General features: G+C 41.1%; 1 long non-coding RNA gene across 1 annotated transcript; it reads right to left on the reverse strand.

The window, feature by feature from the left end:
- Positions 1-7,113: 7,113 nt before the first annotated feature.
- Positions 7,114-16,128, reverse strand: LOC117666093 (uncharacterized). The gene is made up of 2 exons (XR_015729531.1): positions 15,822-16,128; positions 7,114-7,785 (listed from the first exon to the last, which is right to left on the reverse strand). It is a non-coding gene; the product is annotated as an uncharacterized LOC117666093 (long non-coding RNA).

Consider the following 16,128-nt stretch of genomic DNA (forward strand, 5'->3'; position numbering starts at 1 on the left):
AATGCCTGGGGAAGTAGTGTTGAGGAATCCACAGAGCAACCCTTGAGTAGCAAGGGTGTGCACATGAAAAGCGATTGAGAGTAGATAGGAAATAACACAGCCAACACAGAGATACCCTGAGTTGTGTTTACTTTCAGGAAATAGTAATAAGGCACAGTCCAATAAACAGCCCAGGTCATTCACATATAAAGCAGTAGATAGTAAAACAATAGTCCAGGGATAATCCAATAACAAAGTCTTCTTACCAGTCGTTGTAGTCATACCTGATTAACAGGTGCAAACAGTAGCAAACACAGCAAAGAGCAGTAAATAGCACACAGCAAACAGCGAAGAGCATCAAAGAGAGACAAACCATGTTTCTAGCTCCCTTTTAAGGAGCTTTGTGATTGAAAAGGCTACAGAGCTAACCAATCAGGACACAGTATGATGCAATACAGCAATACAGCAGTCTTAAAGCTATATTTATGGTTTATATATTGCCAACCCAACAAGTTAGGTAAAATCATTTCCTAACAAGTAGCCGTCTCTTCAATGCCTTGCCAAAGGCTAACAGGGTTAGAACAATCCAAGTGTTTTGGGGGGATGCAGTTCCACAGGGCAATTGCTGTGATTGAAAAGGCACTATTACAGGGTCCAAGAAGATGGTTTGGTTTGACAGAAGGGACCTGTAAGTTTTATACATAAGATAGGCTTAGCCAAATTTTAAGAAACAGTGTGTCTGATGCAGCCCTATTCTAGAGTGTCTACTGGTAGTGTCTCTCCTGAAACCCGTGGGTGATCTCACAACAGCTTCATATAGAACTTCATATAAACATGAATGTGAAAAAACAGTCAAACTTGGGTCTGGAAACTTGTAAAAATACCATATCAATGTAATTTCTTCTTGAACTTTGAACTGGACACTATAAGCAACAAAGTCAAAACTCTTTGATTAAAAAAGAAAATTAAAGAAAACCTGTACTTACAGAGTTAACAATGGTGCCACCTATGCAGGGGTGGGTTCTACTTATCTTTACTACTGGTTCGCAATGGGAGCATGTGCGCTTCTGCACATGTGCAGAAGTTTCTGCACATGCTCAGGTCACCCATGATGATGTTGGGGCAGGTGGGCGGAGCCTCCCACCGGTTTTACTACTGGTTCTATAGAACCGGACCGAACCGGAGCAACCCACCACTGCACCTATTTTCTTACTGCTTGAGAAGTCTTACTGTATTTAGCATGCTAACGTTTGCATACTAAACTTCCAAGTGCAGAGATGCTTAGCTAAGGCGGAAGAGGCCAAAGAAAAGTCTCATATTCCGACTCTAATTCATATAGCGGGTACTATTGTTTTCCTGTCTGTCAAGATTAGCACTTTCTAGTTTTCTAAGATATGGGAATGATTACTGACAAATCTCAACCTTTCTCCTTTAGTACAAGGAAAATGAAGAGGAGTTTACAATTACTGAGAAATTATTGGTTGGCTGGCTTCCTTCAACATAGACAAGATATGATTACATTGATTCAGTTCCTTTAGCAGCAACTTTGATAGTTTTTTTCCATCTACATTCCGGCATTTGAAATGGATGCTTTCATTTTCTGTTGACTAAAGTTCATCTCATTATTATACATTCATGTCAACGGTAACTTAAAAAGCACATACGTTAGCAAAACAAGCTTTTCACCCTTCCTCTCTCCCTTGTGCTTGTTTTCTCCAACTACCAAAGTGACTTTTCCTGGTAAAAATTAGAGACTTTTTTCAAGGATGGGAGAAATGATAATGTAGCCAGAGAACACAATACACAACATAAGATTTATTGGCAAGTGCTATAGAGCTTTTGCATAAATTATGCACATTCATGACAGGCAGACTGCATCTATAGAATATACGTAACTTTCATTTCTTTCTAATGCCAAAGATAGAACTGAAGAATAAACTATGCTTGGTTTGCTCTGAAGATTATATATTTTTCTTAAAATCAAGAAAAGTTGGATACTTAATGAAGCTTTTTTTTTAACAATACAAAACATTCAAATGAAGCTGTCTGGAAAAGAGGAGAAATTAATTGCTTCCATGTTCTCTTCTTGTTACTACTTTCATTTTCTGATCTCTGATCATCTCCACACAACTTGGAAGGAAGGGCTGCTTAGTGTTATATTGTTCATTTACCCATCAGAAGGAAGTAATAGTTTTCAACTAGTTATACTAATACTAAGGTCAGAACTTTCTTAGCGACAAAATCCAAGGATAATTTGAGTAACCCTTCACTATTCAATACTTCAACTTTTCCCAATCATGCCAAAATTGTATTACCAAATAGAAAGATTGTACCATTAGCAAGCAGAAGGGTTAATGGACTTGTAGCTGCAATTACAGGCCAAGATTATTATTAATAACAAATTTTATCTTCAAAATTCACAAGAACATTCTGAATCAGAAGGCAAGAGGTCCCACAAATAAAGGATGCCATGAACAGGATTAAATACAAGAGTGCATGATATATTTCATACACAGAGTATCTTGATAGGATTGTCCCACCACAGATAACACAAATAAATTATACAATGCTTGTATTAAATAGTGCCTTCACATTTAATGGATTATGCTCCTCACCCCCACCCTGCCTCAAACCATTCTTTGTGAGTTTAAGTAAATTAATAATTTCCTATATCTGCAATTACAGCTAGATATTTCCTAAACATGTAAAGGAACATACATTTTCTGGGAACATGCCATATTTCTGAGAAAAGTTCCCTAGTTCCAAGTTTGTTTGTTTGTTTGTTTGTTTAGCACATGGCATATCATACATAGATTAGCAATATAAGTTAAGTTTCAACTAGATTAGTAGATTCCAATAAAATATAAATGTCACAAAGATCTATGTTCAAATATTAGTGTCTAGGCCATCTAACCATTGAAGCACAGCATTATTTATATTTAAAAAATCAGATATTGGGCCAGTATATGCCCTTAGCTTACAGTCAGTCACAATGTGATCTACAGTTTGACATAGTATACCCCGCAGTCACACTGAGGTGAGGATACTATGCCCCATTTATACAGAGAGTCCCGATAGATGCCATGTGAGGTACGAATCCTATTCAGGATTGTTCATTGCTGATGTGGTAGTTCAAAGCCTGGCACCTTTTTTGTAGGGTCATTTGGAAATTTGGATAAATATGGAAATTTGGAACATATATGAACTCATTATACTTGCAGGATGAATTTGCTTGTTAATGCCATGCACACCTGAGAAGAATTCTTATAGGAAAACAACTGCGAAGACAGGATCTCAGCAAACCAGTGGGCTTACAGCTGGGAAACATGGAAATAATTGAATTGATCAATGCTACTAAAAACAAAACAGTGAATGATGCAATATTACTGTTTTACTGTGCTAGGCAATGAAAGAGGAAGAAACAAGATGGAATGAGCAACTGAGAGCATTTTGCAGCATGAGGCATTCCGCTTGCATTTCAGACAACAATATCTAGGCCCTCTGGGGAATGTCCTTACTGCAGCATTTTAAAAACTTGTGCTTAATAGCTGAATGTTGCCAGCAACTATTGTTCTTTGCTCAGTCACACATAAAGCCTACAGTATTTGATTCTGTCCTTGTATAGCTGGATTAGCTCACTACTTTGGCATAATGAATTGACTTGACCTGCAGTTAATTCTCCTTTGCTCATAAATTGTTTATTGTTGCTCCTAACTATAAATAGGAGAGGCTACAAATATTCATCTCTTTGAAAGTTTGCTGCACTATCACAGACTCTAAAGCAGGGCTAGCATTTAACATTTTGGGGAGACTAAGAATCACTGCAGGCAAAGCAACGATGTAAAATAAATAGGCTATATCGTACATATGGGCAATACCAGAATTTTATGAGTTCTTTTTCCTATTTAGGGGAAAGATTGAAAGTCCTTCATTTAAAAAAAAAAAAAGCATAGCAAGCATATTTGAGGGCTTGCAGTTACAATCTTATAGATGTCACACCAAAAACATTTCCCAATTATCAGAAAAGTTATTCAAGGAATATAAACAAATGCTACCTCCTGTCTGTATGTATAGAAGTCTGTTTAGGGTTTCATTTCATGATGGGATCAGAGGTGGATTTCAGCAGGTTCTGACCAGTTCTGGAGAACCAGTAGTGGAAATTTTGAGTAGTTCGGAGAATCGGTAGTAAAAATTCTAACTGGCCCCGCCCCCATCTATTCTCTGCCTCCCAAATCCCAGCTGATCAGGAGGAAGTGGGGATTTTGCAGTAACCTTCCCCTGGAGTGGGGACAGAATGGAGATTTTACAGTATCCTTCCCCTGCCATGCCCACCAAGCCATGCCACGCCACACCCACAGAACCGGTAGTAAAAAATTTTGAAACCCACCACTGGGTGGGATTATAGATACAAATAAATGAATAGATCTTATTGGCTGCTGTGGGTTACAGAACGATGGACTAAAAAGAATTTATGCTTGATCCATCTGTCTTCTGTATCCTGGAAGAAATATTGAAATGTTCACTGATTCAGACAAATTCAAAACAGATGCATTTATAGCAGGTTGTTTGAATTTCAGTTTGGCAATATTAGCCATACTGAATACATCAAATGGTCCTTTGGAAACTGGTGTAATCAGGAAAAAGAAGGATGCAACTCCATGAACATCCCCACTGTATGAATCAAGTAATTCCTCTGAATATTACTTCCCTTTTGTTTCCAGACTATGCTGTTAATTTATGTATCCTCGACTTATGATCACAATTGAGCCCAAAATTTCTGTTGTTAAATGAGAGATTTGTAAAGTGAGTTTTGCCCCATTTTACCTTTCTTGCCACAGGTGTTAAGAGAATCCTTGCGATTGTTAAGTTAGTAACGTGTTAAGTGAATCTGGCTTCCCTATTGACTTTGCTTCGCAAAAGGTGATCTCATGACTGGAGGACCTGCAACCGTCATACATATGAACCAGTTGCCAAGCATGTGAATTTTGTTCACATGACCATGGGGAGGCCACAACAGTCATAAGTGTGAAAAATGGTCGTAAGTCACTTTTTTCAATGCCGTTGTAACTTTGAACTGTTATAAGTCAAAAACTACCTATATCAGTGGTAGCAAACCTTTTACTCACCGAGTGCCGAACAGGTACGTGCTTTGCGCGCTTTGCGCATGCATGTGCCATCCATGCTAACATGCCACTCCTCCCCCATGTGCTGCGCGTGCAACTGTACCATCTGTCCATGTGCACAGCTATTGCATGCGCCTCCACTGTGTGCTGTGCATGTGCACAGCTTTCACGCACATGCACCCCACTGTGCACTGCACATGCAATCCCACCATCTGCGCATGCAGACAGGTTTTGAGGCCCCCATGCACTGCACACGCAATCGCACCATCTGCACATGTGTGTGGTTTTTGTGTGTATGATGCATACGTGCGAACGCCATCTGCACATGAGCAGGAGAGCTCCGAAGACCAGCTAGGTCCCCTGAATTGCACACATGTGCATCAGAGGCCCGAAAACCACCTGGGGCGCACGCACATGCGCAGCTGCAGGTGAGTTGGGCGACAGCACGCGTGCCCAATAAAATGGCTCTGCGTGCCACTTCCGGCACGCGTGCCACAGGTTTGCCATCACGGACCTATATTATCACGTTGTTTTATACTATTTCATGTTTTTCTGCACTGTTCTTTTAATGCTAGCTTTTAAAAAGAACCCACTGTCATTTTTCTTTGCAGGAATCTTTCTTGATTCATAAACATATGTTCTTGTACTAGCTTTTAAGGCAATTTCTCAAGTAATTTAATGGAGCTACCTGTTAGGTTTATTGTGAAACAATATGAGATACTTTATTTTCAAAATATTACTTTATTGAAGTGTTTCAAGAGTTCTCATAGGGCAAATGCTTATATCAACAGCTGTTTGCTTTAGCTTACTGTAATACTGACTTAAAAAAAAAATACTACCAGAAGAGCAGCAGTGTTTCTTTTCTATTTAATTATCCCCTTTATGATACTTGGTTTATCATACGTCAGTCCAAAGCAGCACTATTGTGCTTGGGCCATCTGCACTTTCAGAAAAATATCTAATATTTTATATTCTCTTCAGTTCTTTCTGCAGCTGGTGTTCACCTCATATATATTTAGCATCTGTGTATATTTCAAAATTACAGTACTTGTATCATCTCATCAACAAAAACATACTAAATAAACAAGGGCAGAAGTAGACAGTCAAAATAGCCACATGCCTTAACTCAGTGGTTATGCCCCAAGAATATATTTAATGAACTCATGACTGTATTAAAAAAAAGTATATTGAACATTGGAAAGTTCATACAAACAATTGCATGTAAGGGGAGGGGGGAATAAAAGATGACACAATAGGAACCAATGAAAAGAGATGGAAAATAAAATTCCTGCATGATGAACACACTTAAGGGCTGCTTTCTCTATGTGGTACTTGCCAGATGTGTTGAGATGGCATTCCCTCTGAAAAATAAAGTTCCAACACATCTGGACAGCATCAATTTGAGATGGTTATTCTAAAATGTATTGTGCATGGCTTTACCAAGCAAAGTTTTCCGGTACAGAAGAGACAGAGGGACAGAGATGCTTGTTATCCTTATAACTGTCATCATTATCCAGAGTGAATGCATAGTAGCAATTTCATATATGACTTAGAGTCTAGACAAAGAGCCAGAAGGAATGCTCATTAAATTTGAAGATAACACAAAGGGCCTCTGGGCACTGGACAATGCCAAACATAGGTGAACATTGCCTTCGCCATATGCCTCCCCACCCTTAATCCTTAATAGATTTTCTTGGGAAATAGATGTTAAATCTCCAATTTAGTTAAAAGAGCCAAGCTGTGGGAGAAGGAGATTGAGTTATTTATCCTCATTGAGTAGGGTGATAAGTACAGAGATAAGTTAATCTTATATGCATACACAAATGTATTTTTGGGTCCTAAAGCCAATTCCTGAAAAAACTAAAGGAAGAATGGGACAGTTCTATTGCCTCATAATTTCATTTGCTCTTCCACTAGAAGAGTGGAAGAGTGGTTCATTGTATATTTAGATGTTTTATTTTTTTATGAATCATCAAGGGAGAAGGTAAAACAGAAGCAAAAGAGCGAATGATTCTATGATTTAAACTTTTTTTATTGAGAAATGTATATATTTGATTTCTAAAAACTAACAAAAGAAGAATCAATGGCAAAACAAGCACAGGGAAAGACAAAATATTTAGTCACATAATATACCAGCAGGTTGAGCAATCTCTTTGACTCATTGCCTGCTAGAAGAATCAGGTGTTTAAGGCCTTCCTAAATGACAGATCTCTGGGGGAATGTAGGCTCTCATAATTTACATAGGTCTCAAAATGAATAGCCTGATATGTTTTCAACCTCAATCTTTTGGGGGAACATCCAGACAAGTTAAACAATAACCATAATACAGTAGTCAAGGGGCCATAACAAACTTACAACACAGCTGCATCTCTGTTGGGCCCAGCCAACATCTCAACCCAGTGCTTGGGGAAGAGCCCACAGAATCATGTCCATCCTTTCCCAAAAATAGCTGGAAATGAAAGATCAGTCAGGCCTTTGAATTTTCAAAGGATTCTTCATCTGGAAATATTAAAAAAAGAAAAGAAAAAAAAAACGAGGGGAAAATATGGCTGATGTTTAAGCCAAGCTCTCACTCTGTAACATGTTTAGATTGAACGGGGGACAGGTTTGTAGACTTGCCAGTTGGGTCCTATCAGGTGTAGAAGTGGTGTTAAGTTGCAACTGTGGACTCTGCCAAAGGTTGCTAGAATAAAGAAAGAAGCAAATAATTGTTGGTTCCACATTTTTAGAAACAAACACCAGCTATTTCCATCCTTAGGCTAAACATATAAGTCTCTTGATAGGAGGCAAACAGAAAAGAGATGAAGCTAGACAAGCTTTATATTAACAAATCTGGAAATAATTTTAAACATTTCGCTAGGTGAAGAGGATCCATGAAAGCAAAATCATTAGAATTACCTGAAGGCAGGGGGCATGTACCCTCAGAAAGACACTCTAGCTTAGTGGTATAAATCCCCTTCCTCCAGTCCTGACAGGAAATCCCTTCCTGTCAGGCTACCTTCCAACCATTTCTACAGTGTAAGTAAACTAAATCTTGGTATCCGGCTTCAAGAAATATGTTTTGAAACATGCAAAAGAATGAATTGCCAAAGTTTTAAAAAAAAGTAATGTTGGAAAAAGCAGTAGACTTCGAAACTATGTTTACCCCTTTGCCTATTTCTCGGTTGCTAATCTAAGGTAAACGGCAGACAGAAGTAATTTTGGTGAGATCAACCAAAGAATTAAGGAAGCCCATAAACCATTCTAAACAGCTAAGAAAATAATTACGGTCTGCTACTCCTGGGCTGAATCAGAGAATTGCCTTGGCTTCAAAACTATTGCAATAATGTACGTAATATAAAAGTGAATCCTGACCTAATCAGTCTGAGGAATCTACATTGCATTCAGTTTATTAGTTAAAAAATACTGCCAGCATGCCCAATAAAAAAGATATTTACTTGTGGCTATCACAAATTCATACAATTTCTTATTTGAAGTCTAAAAAATATGGAGAATTCTTGGGATTGGTAGCTTTATGATTGGCAGGATAATAATCTACTACCGGAAATTATGCAAACTATTATGGTGGATTTAGGTTCAGGGCCAATCCCTGTTACTGTATTTACTCTGTTTATGCTTTTTAAAAAGTAAGCATAAAAGTCAGTAAAGCTACAATAGTTTAATAAATGAAAGCTTCAGCAATATTTTCTCTGGAGGACACTGTATGAGACAGAATGCCCTCCACCTCCTCAGTGATTTCTGCCAGTTATTATATTTAGAATAAACTGGAAGGAGAAGTGGAATCACTATCTGCAAATCTTTACACTACAGAATGTAGTGTACTCAACTTTAGGAAGACTTAATGATTGTTTTGTCTGCCCAGAATTATAGGATTGATTACATTGTATATACCTAGCTTGCTGGCTGGGGAATTCTGGGAGTTGAAGTCTCTCCATCTTAACATTGCCAAGGTTGAGAAACAGTGCTATAAAACAACATAAATAATATGAGAAACAGACCTGCTGATTTCTCTTCTTCAACACTTGGCCAATAATTCTGACTCTCTTTTTATCTGCACAATGGTTTCTGGAAAACAGCATGGCATTATGCCAAAGCCTAAGAAGCAGCACTGTCTGAAAGAAAATGATTACAACAAGCCAAAACCAATGTACAGCTAGCCGAGTAATGACTGTCTCTGGCAGTGTGTGTTAGTGAGGGATACCATGACCCCTTTAAACCTGTGTGCATAAATCAGAAAATTATTTATGGTTAGATGCTTGTCAATTCTAGTTTACAACCAGGACATTTGATTAATTGGAAATTTGGCCATATAATGCTACATTGACTATTTAATAGCCACTAGCTTTCTTACTTGTGATAAGTAGGTACTGTCTCTGGCTAACCAGCCCAAAACACTAAGGAGAGAATGGGTTCTTTATTGCTTTCAGGCTGTTAATGCACCATATAATATTTACAGAACTAAAAATTCTTATGAAGCAATTAATATTACTTATTTTCAAGAGAAACACACAGCTTTCATAGACTATTTTACTTACAGATCATATATTCTCCTCAGACTCCATATTGTTTTTACCATACTATGTCTGGAGGGAATAAAAGGCCCTATTAATGGAAATTAACATCTGTTTGGTTGACAGTGTCAGATGACAAAACGTATCACTAAACAATCCTATAAAGAGCAGAAGTAGGACCAGTGGTGGGTTCCTCCTGGTTCCGCCCAGTTCTGCCGAGCCGGTAGCAGTGACGATATGACATCACCGAACCGGTTCTGCCCCCCCCTGCCCCCCTGCCCCCCCTGCATTATTCTTACCTTTTATTTGGCCCTACCCCCAATCTATTGCTGCCTCCTGAGTCCCAGCTGATTGGCTAGAGGGAAAAAAACTGTTTAAACTCTTGCCATGGGGCTTCAAAGGGCTGCCCTACAGCTGATCAGTGTTAAAAGAAAACAAATGAGTAGACCGGTGTCTGCAAAAAATAAATGGGTAGACCAGTGCCTGCAAAAATAAATGAGTAGACCGGTACAGCTCTGCAAGCAGTTAAAAGCCTGGTAGACCAGTACCTCTGCTAAATCCTAAAGAATTGTCACATGACCATCAAGCCACACCCACAAAATAAGCCACACCCACAGAACTGGTAGTAAAAAATTTTAGAACCCACCCCTGAGTAGGACCTTACAGCAGATATCATTTCTAAGAATCTTTAAACCCAGCATGAAGTTAGAGAAACCGAGGATAAGGTTCTTTGACAGGGACAATCCCACATGTGGAAGGAAGGGGCTCACCATGGTTCAATATTTGAAATGATTGGATGGATTGGTCATTTTCATTCATGGCTATAAAGCTACAATAATTTCCCAAGAATTAGTCGGTATTTGGGATTTCCCTCAGGCTCCCATTTACTGTACTTTGAATTTTAATGAACAAAACACAATGGGGAAAAAAATCAATATGACATCCTGGCTTGCAAGCTGACATATCTATCTATCCATTTATCCATTCACAGAGCAAAGTCAGCCAGAGGTTGCCCTATAAAATTGCTTCTTTGAGCAGATCCTCAAATCACTGCCAGTGACATGACTATGCTGTCTGTCCATTCAGCTGCCCATACACACAATGCATTGTTCTCAGGACTCCTTCTGAATGATTTTCACAGGGTAGCTGGTGCCATTGCAGCTGCTGACACCAGAGCCTATGCTGATCAGATCTACCAGATACAATAGCTAGGTTTTCTGCTCTATTTATTTTACTTGCTCTGAGCTAGAACATGTAATGAATTTGTTTTTCAGGAATGTAGAATGTATATGTGGATAGGTGAGTTTTTCCTGGTGTGATATGTTTTGTCAATGTTTTAATTGTTACCTTTATCTACTCAGCACCTAGAATTTCAAGTGGGCAGCCATGCAAATCTAAACAAATAAATAACTATGCAGTGCCAACCTAGAAATTGTCTTGTTATAATACTGGCTGACAATCTTAACTGGGGCTTATTTTGAAGGTAGGGCTTATATTACAAGCATCCTGAAAATCATGCAAGGGCTTGTTTTCCAGTTGGGTCTTATTTTCAGGGAAACATGGTATTATGATTTGAGAAACATGTACTGTATTTTGTACCAACATAGTGCTAAACAAAGCACTAAACCCAACTTAACTCCAGAGGCATGAGTTTCCCAGGCAAGTGAGAAAGCAGGGAGAAAACCCATATTGATACATCACAATAGGTCAGTCTCACAAGAATTGATAATTGGAGCCAAAGGTCTTGAAGAGCTGAAATCCTTCAAGTGGGAAGATTTGTGGACCTGGGGAGAGGACAATGGGTAATTAAAACCAAAACTAAGATAGGAAGCCGATTGTCATATATTGTACAATGAAAAAAGGTGTGGCTTCATTCCTTTGTAAAATATTCTATCCCAGGTCTAGTGATGGCTAGGGTAGAGCCATTGGAGGGTAGAGCTGAGGACTTTGTACAGTATCTGTATGACAAAATCACTGAGATTCGGGAAGACCTGGACTCCGACTGGGTAGTTTCAGGGGGGATGACTGAGGCAGGTCTTGAGAATGTTATCTGGGATGAGTTTGATCCTGTGACTCCTGAGGATGTGGACAGGATTCTGGGAAGACTGAACACGACCACATGTTTGTTGGACCAGTGTCCCTCCTGGTTAGTGGTGGCTTCCCGGGAGGTGACGCGAGGCTGGCTCCAGGGGATTATAAATGCTTCATTGGGTGAGGGTGACTTCCCCGCCGCCTTGAAAGAGGCGGTGGTGAGGCCTCTCCTCAAGAAGCCCTCCCTGGACCCGGCAGTGTTGGCAAATTATCGTCCGATCTCCAACCTTCGCTTTGTGGCAAAGGTTGTTGAGAGTGTGGCTGCGCGACGGCTCCCCCAGCACCTAGATGAAACGATGTATCTGGATCCGTTCCAGTCGGGCTTCAGGCCTGGGTACATCACGGAAATGGCATTGTTCGCGTTGGTTGATGATCTCTGGAGGGCTCGGGACAGGGGTTGCTCCTCTGTCCTGGTCCTATTAGATCTCTCAGTGGCTTTTGATACCATCGACTATGGTATCATACTGCACCGGTTGGAAGAGTTAGGGGTGGGGGGCACTGTGTTGCGGTGGTTCTCCTCCTTTCTCTCCGACTGGTTGCAGTCTGTGTTGGCAGGGGGGCAGAGGTCGACCCTGAGGCCCCTCATATGTGGAGTGCCACAAGGGTCGGTCCTCTCACCCCTTTTGTTCAACATTTATGTAAAGCCGCTGGGCGAGATCATCCATGGTTTCGGGGTGAAGTACCACCAGTATGCTGACAACACTCAGCTGTACATCTCCACCCCGGACCACCCCAATGATGCCCTTGAAATGATGTCCCAGTGCCTGGAGGCCGTACGGATCTGGATGGGGAGAAACAGGCTCAGGCTCAACCCATCCAAGACCGAGTGGCTGTGGTTTCCGATGTCCTGATATAGTCAGTTGGCGCCATCACTGACTATTGGGGGCAAATCGCTGGCCCCCATGGAGAGGGCTCGCAACTTGGGTGTCCTCCTGGATTCATGGCTGTCTTTAGAAGAGCATTTGATGGCCGTGACTGGGGGGATTTTTCATCAGGTTCGCCTGATTCGCCAGTTTCTGGATTGGGACTCCTTACTCACAGTCACTCATGCCCTCGTCACTTCCCGCCTGGACTATTGCAATGCTCTCTACATGGGGCTCCCCTTGAGGAGCACCCGGAGGCTCCAACTGGCGCAGAGTGCGGCTGCATGGGTGGTTATGGGAGCGACATGGCGTTCCCATGTAACACCTCTCCTGCACGAGCTGCACTGGCTCCCGGTGGTCTTCCAGGTGCGCTTCAAGGTTTTGGTTACCACCTTTAGAGCGCTCCATGGCTTAGGACCTGGTTACCTACGGGACCGCCTGCTGCCACCAATAGCCTCCCACCGGCCGGTATGCTCTCATAGAGAGGGGCTCCTCCGGGTGCTGTTGGCCAAACAATGTTGACTAGCGGCCCCCAGGGGGAGAGCCTTCTCTGTGGGGGCACCTACTATCTGGAATGAGCTCCCCCTGGAGATAAGGAGGATACCGGATCTGCGCACCTTCCACCACGCTCTTAAGATCTTTTTATTCCATCAGGCTGGCCTGGCCTAATCTTTTCCCTTTTTCCCTTTTTTAAAATGTAAATTTTAATCGGTTTTAAATTATTGGGGTGTTTTAAATCTGTGTTGGGCCAAAATTGTTTAATTCGGTTTTACTTTGCTTTTAAATTTTGTATCTATGTGTTTTATCTGTGGCTGTTCACCGCCCTGAGTCCTTTGGGAGTAGGGCAGTATATAAATCAAATAAAATCTAAATCTAAAAATCTAAAAAATCACAGGAGAGAAAGCTGGATCCTGATTACAGCCTTGTGATAGGCAAAGTATAGGAAGAAGTTTTAGAAAAAATACTATTTATTACTTATATTTTAAGATGACAATGGTAAATATGGTCCAAGATTTGGCACAGGTCAAGTCTGGCAACCCAATAAGCAAAGAATCCATGCGAAAAGATAGGAGAGGTGGAATCTAGAGTTCTAAGCATGATACACATAGAAGTTGTTCTCAGTGTTTTCTCCCAGGGAATGAGGCCAATAAATTGGCCAGACTGAGCCTCCACCCAAATGTGCTGCTGACGCATCTTACTCATTAGAGTCTGTTCTTTCCTTGGCTTGTTTTTTGGCAAATCTCAACATGCAAAGCTCAGATCCTTACTGTTGGATCTTTAATCGTACCTCTGCTTAGGACTGGATGGATGAATTTCAGAGTTGAATGGATACAAGCAAGGAGTCCTGGGGGCCTGCTGGATATGCTTCAGCCAAACAGGAATCATTGGAATCACTGGCTCCACCACTTCTGGAATCTGTCATGCCAAGACTGTTGTCCCTAGATGCCCCTACTTCCTTCCTATTCTTTTCATAAGAAGGTCTAGCAAGAGGCTGGAGCAAGAGGCTCCTTCCTTGCCTCTGGTGAAATTTAGTTTTCCTCACTCCAACAACCCATTTTTAAGTACATGTAATCCTTGTTCTGTGGCAATGTGCGTTTTAGACCCTCCTTAGGCACAAAACCAGTTGGGTGATCATCACTCTATTTCAGTCCTAGGAAGACAAAGCACTTCTGAAAAACCTTGTTGGGGAAACTGCAGGGACTTGTTCATGCAGTCTCCAAGAACTGGACATAATTGAAGGGGGGAAAAAGGAAAGATCTAATTTACACTAGCACCATTCATAAAACCTCTCCATACCTTTCCATTTTTGCAAAGAACTTTTACTTCCTTTCATCTACCTTTATGGATTTTTCCACCATCCATCACTTCATGCATTGTTATTTGCCTCTTATGGAGGAACTCATCCAGGGGTGAAATCCAGCAGGTTCTGACAGGTTCTGAAGAACCGGTAGCGGAAATTTTGAGTAGTTCAGAGAACTGGCAAATACCACCTCTGGCTGGCCTCAGAGTGGGGTGGGAATGGAGATTTTGCCGTATCCTTCCCCTGCCAGCCTACCAAGACATGCCATGCCTACCAAGCCACGCCCACAGAACCAGTAATAAAAATTTTTGGATTTCACCACTGAGCTCATCTATTACTTCTAACTATCATCTTTTCAATTTTCTTAACCCACTCATTCTTCTTCAGCTGATTTGTTTAACTATTCATTCTTAGTTCATAATCTCCCTGTATGATCAAACCATTTTGATATACTTTACTCATATAGTTGCCATTTATTTTTGTACTTACTTTGCATTCTTAAGTATCCCGTTCCCACTGTGTCATTCCCACTTGAGATAGCATCAAAACCTGACACCCACTTTTTGTTATTTTCTCTGATATATCGAATGCTAATTTTCTTATTAAATGATAACAATGCTATTATACATAACCAGTTTTATTTCTTTATACAAACATTCCTTCCTTCTGTTAGACTACATACTACCATTAGATTTCTACTAGCATTTCTCCATCTGTTTTCCCATCTTTAATAAACATTCTGCCAAGTTACACAAATTCATCCACTTGCTCTAGTTGAAAATTGTTTTATACAAATCACATAAGGACTTGTCCAATGACTAAGGATAATAGCATTTTGCAGCATATCAGGCTCTCTGGAAAGATCATCCCATAATAAAGTTCTTGTTGTAATAAAGAATAGGAGAGGCAGATGCAAAAGAAACTAGAACCTCTGTTATGTTTATAGACAGGGGTGGGCTTCAAAAATTTTACCAAGGGGTTCTCTGCCCAGTTGCTGGGTGGCCATGGCCATGTTTGGGTGTGGCCTAGTGGGCCTCCTGCACCACGGCAGGGGGTGTTTTTGCCCTCCCCAGGCTCTGGAGGCTGTCTTCAAGCCTCCAGGAGGGTGTTTTCACCCTCCCCAGGCTCTGGAGGCCCTCCGGAGGCCAGAAACAGGCCCATTTCAGGCCTTCCCAAACTTCCAGTAGGCCTGTTTTTTGCCCTCCCCGAGCCTCCATGCATGCCCATCCAAAATGGGCTGCGTGGGGACTCCTGGGAGGGGCGGGACAGGGTGGGTGGGGCCAGCCAGGAGTGGGATTTGGGGGTTCTCCGAACTGCACAGAATCTTAGCTAGAGGTCCTCCCAAACCCCTGCAAACCCCCAGCAAGCCACCCCTGTTTATAGGTGTAAAGAAGACAAACTCACATTTCCCCCCATGCCTAGAAAACTCTAGTCTCTTCAATATCGGACCTACCTAGATAGTGGAGTCAGACGGGAAAAATCTCCACAGGTTGATCTAAATCAGAAGGCAGGCTTCCATAGGCTGCCATCCCTCTAGATGTCCATTTCTTAAATCAGTTCTCAGCACAGTCCAGCAATCAGAATGATCTCATAGCATTAAAAATGTGTCCATTCCATGCGAGAACATTTAGAAAGCTCTTAGGCCCAATGTCTGTGGAACAAGGAATTCTGCATCCCAGACAGCACTGATACAATCTGAAAATGACAAGACTTGGAGATTCAGCTCTGTCTAACTTCTTTCAGCAGCGCTTGTAAATGGT

Source organism: Pantherophis guttatus, chromosome 1 (assembly GCF_059756535.1).
Source record: "Pantherophis guttatus breed Tessera chromosome 1, ASM5975653v1, whole genome shotgun sequence".
Taxonomy (NCBI): Eukaryota; Metazoa; Chordata; class Lepidosauria; order Squamata; family Colubridae; genus Pantherophis; species Pantherophis guttatus.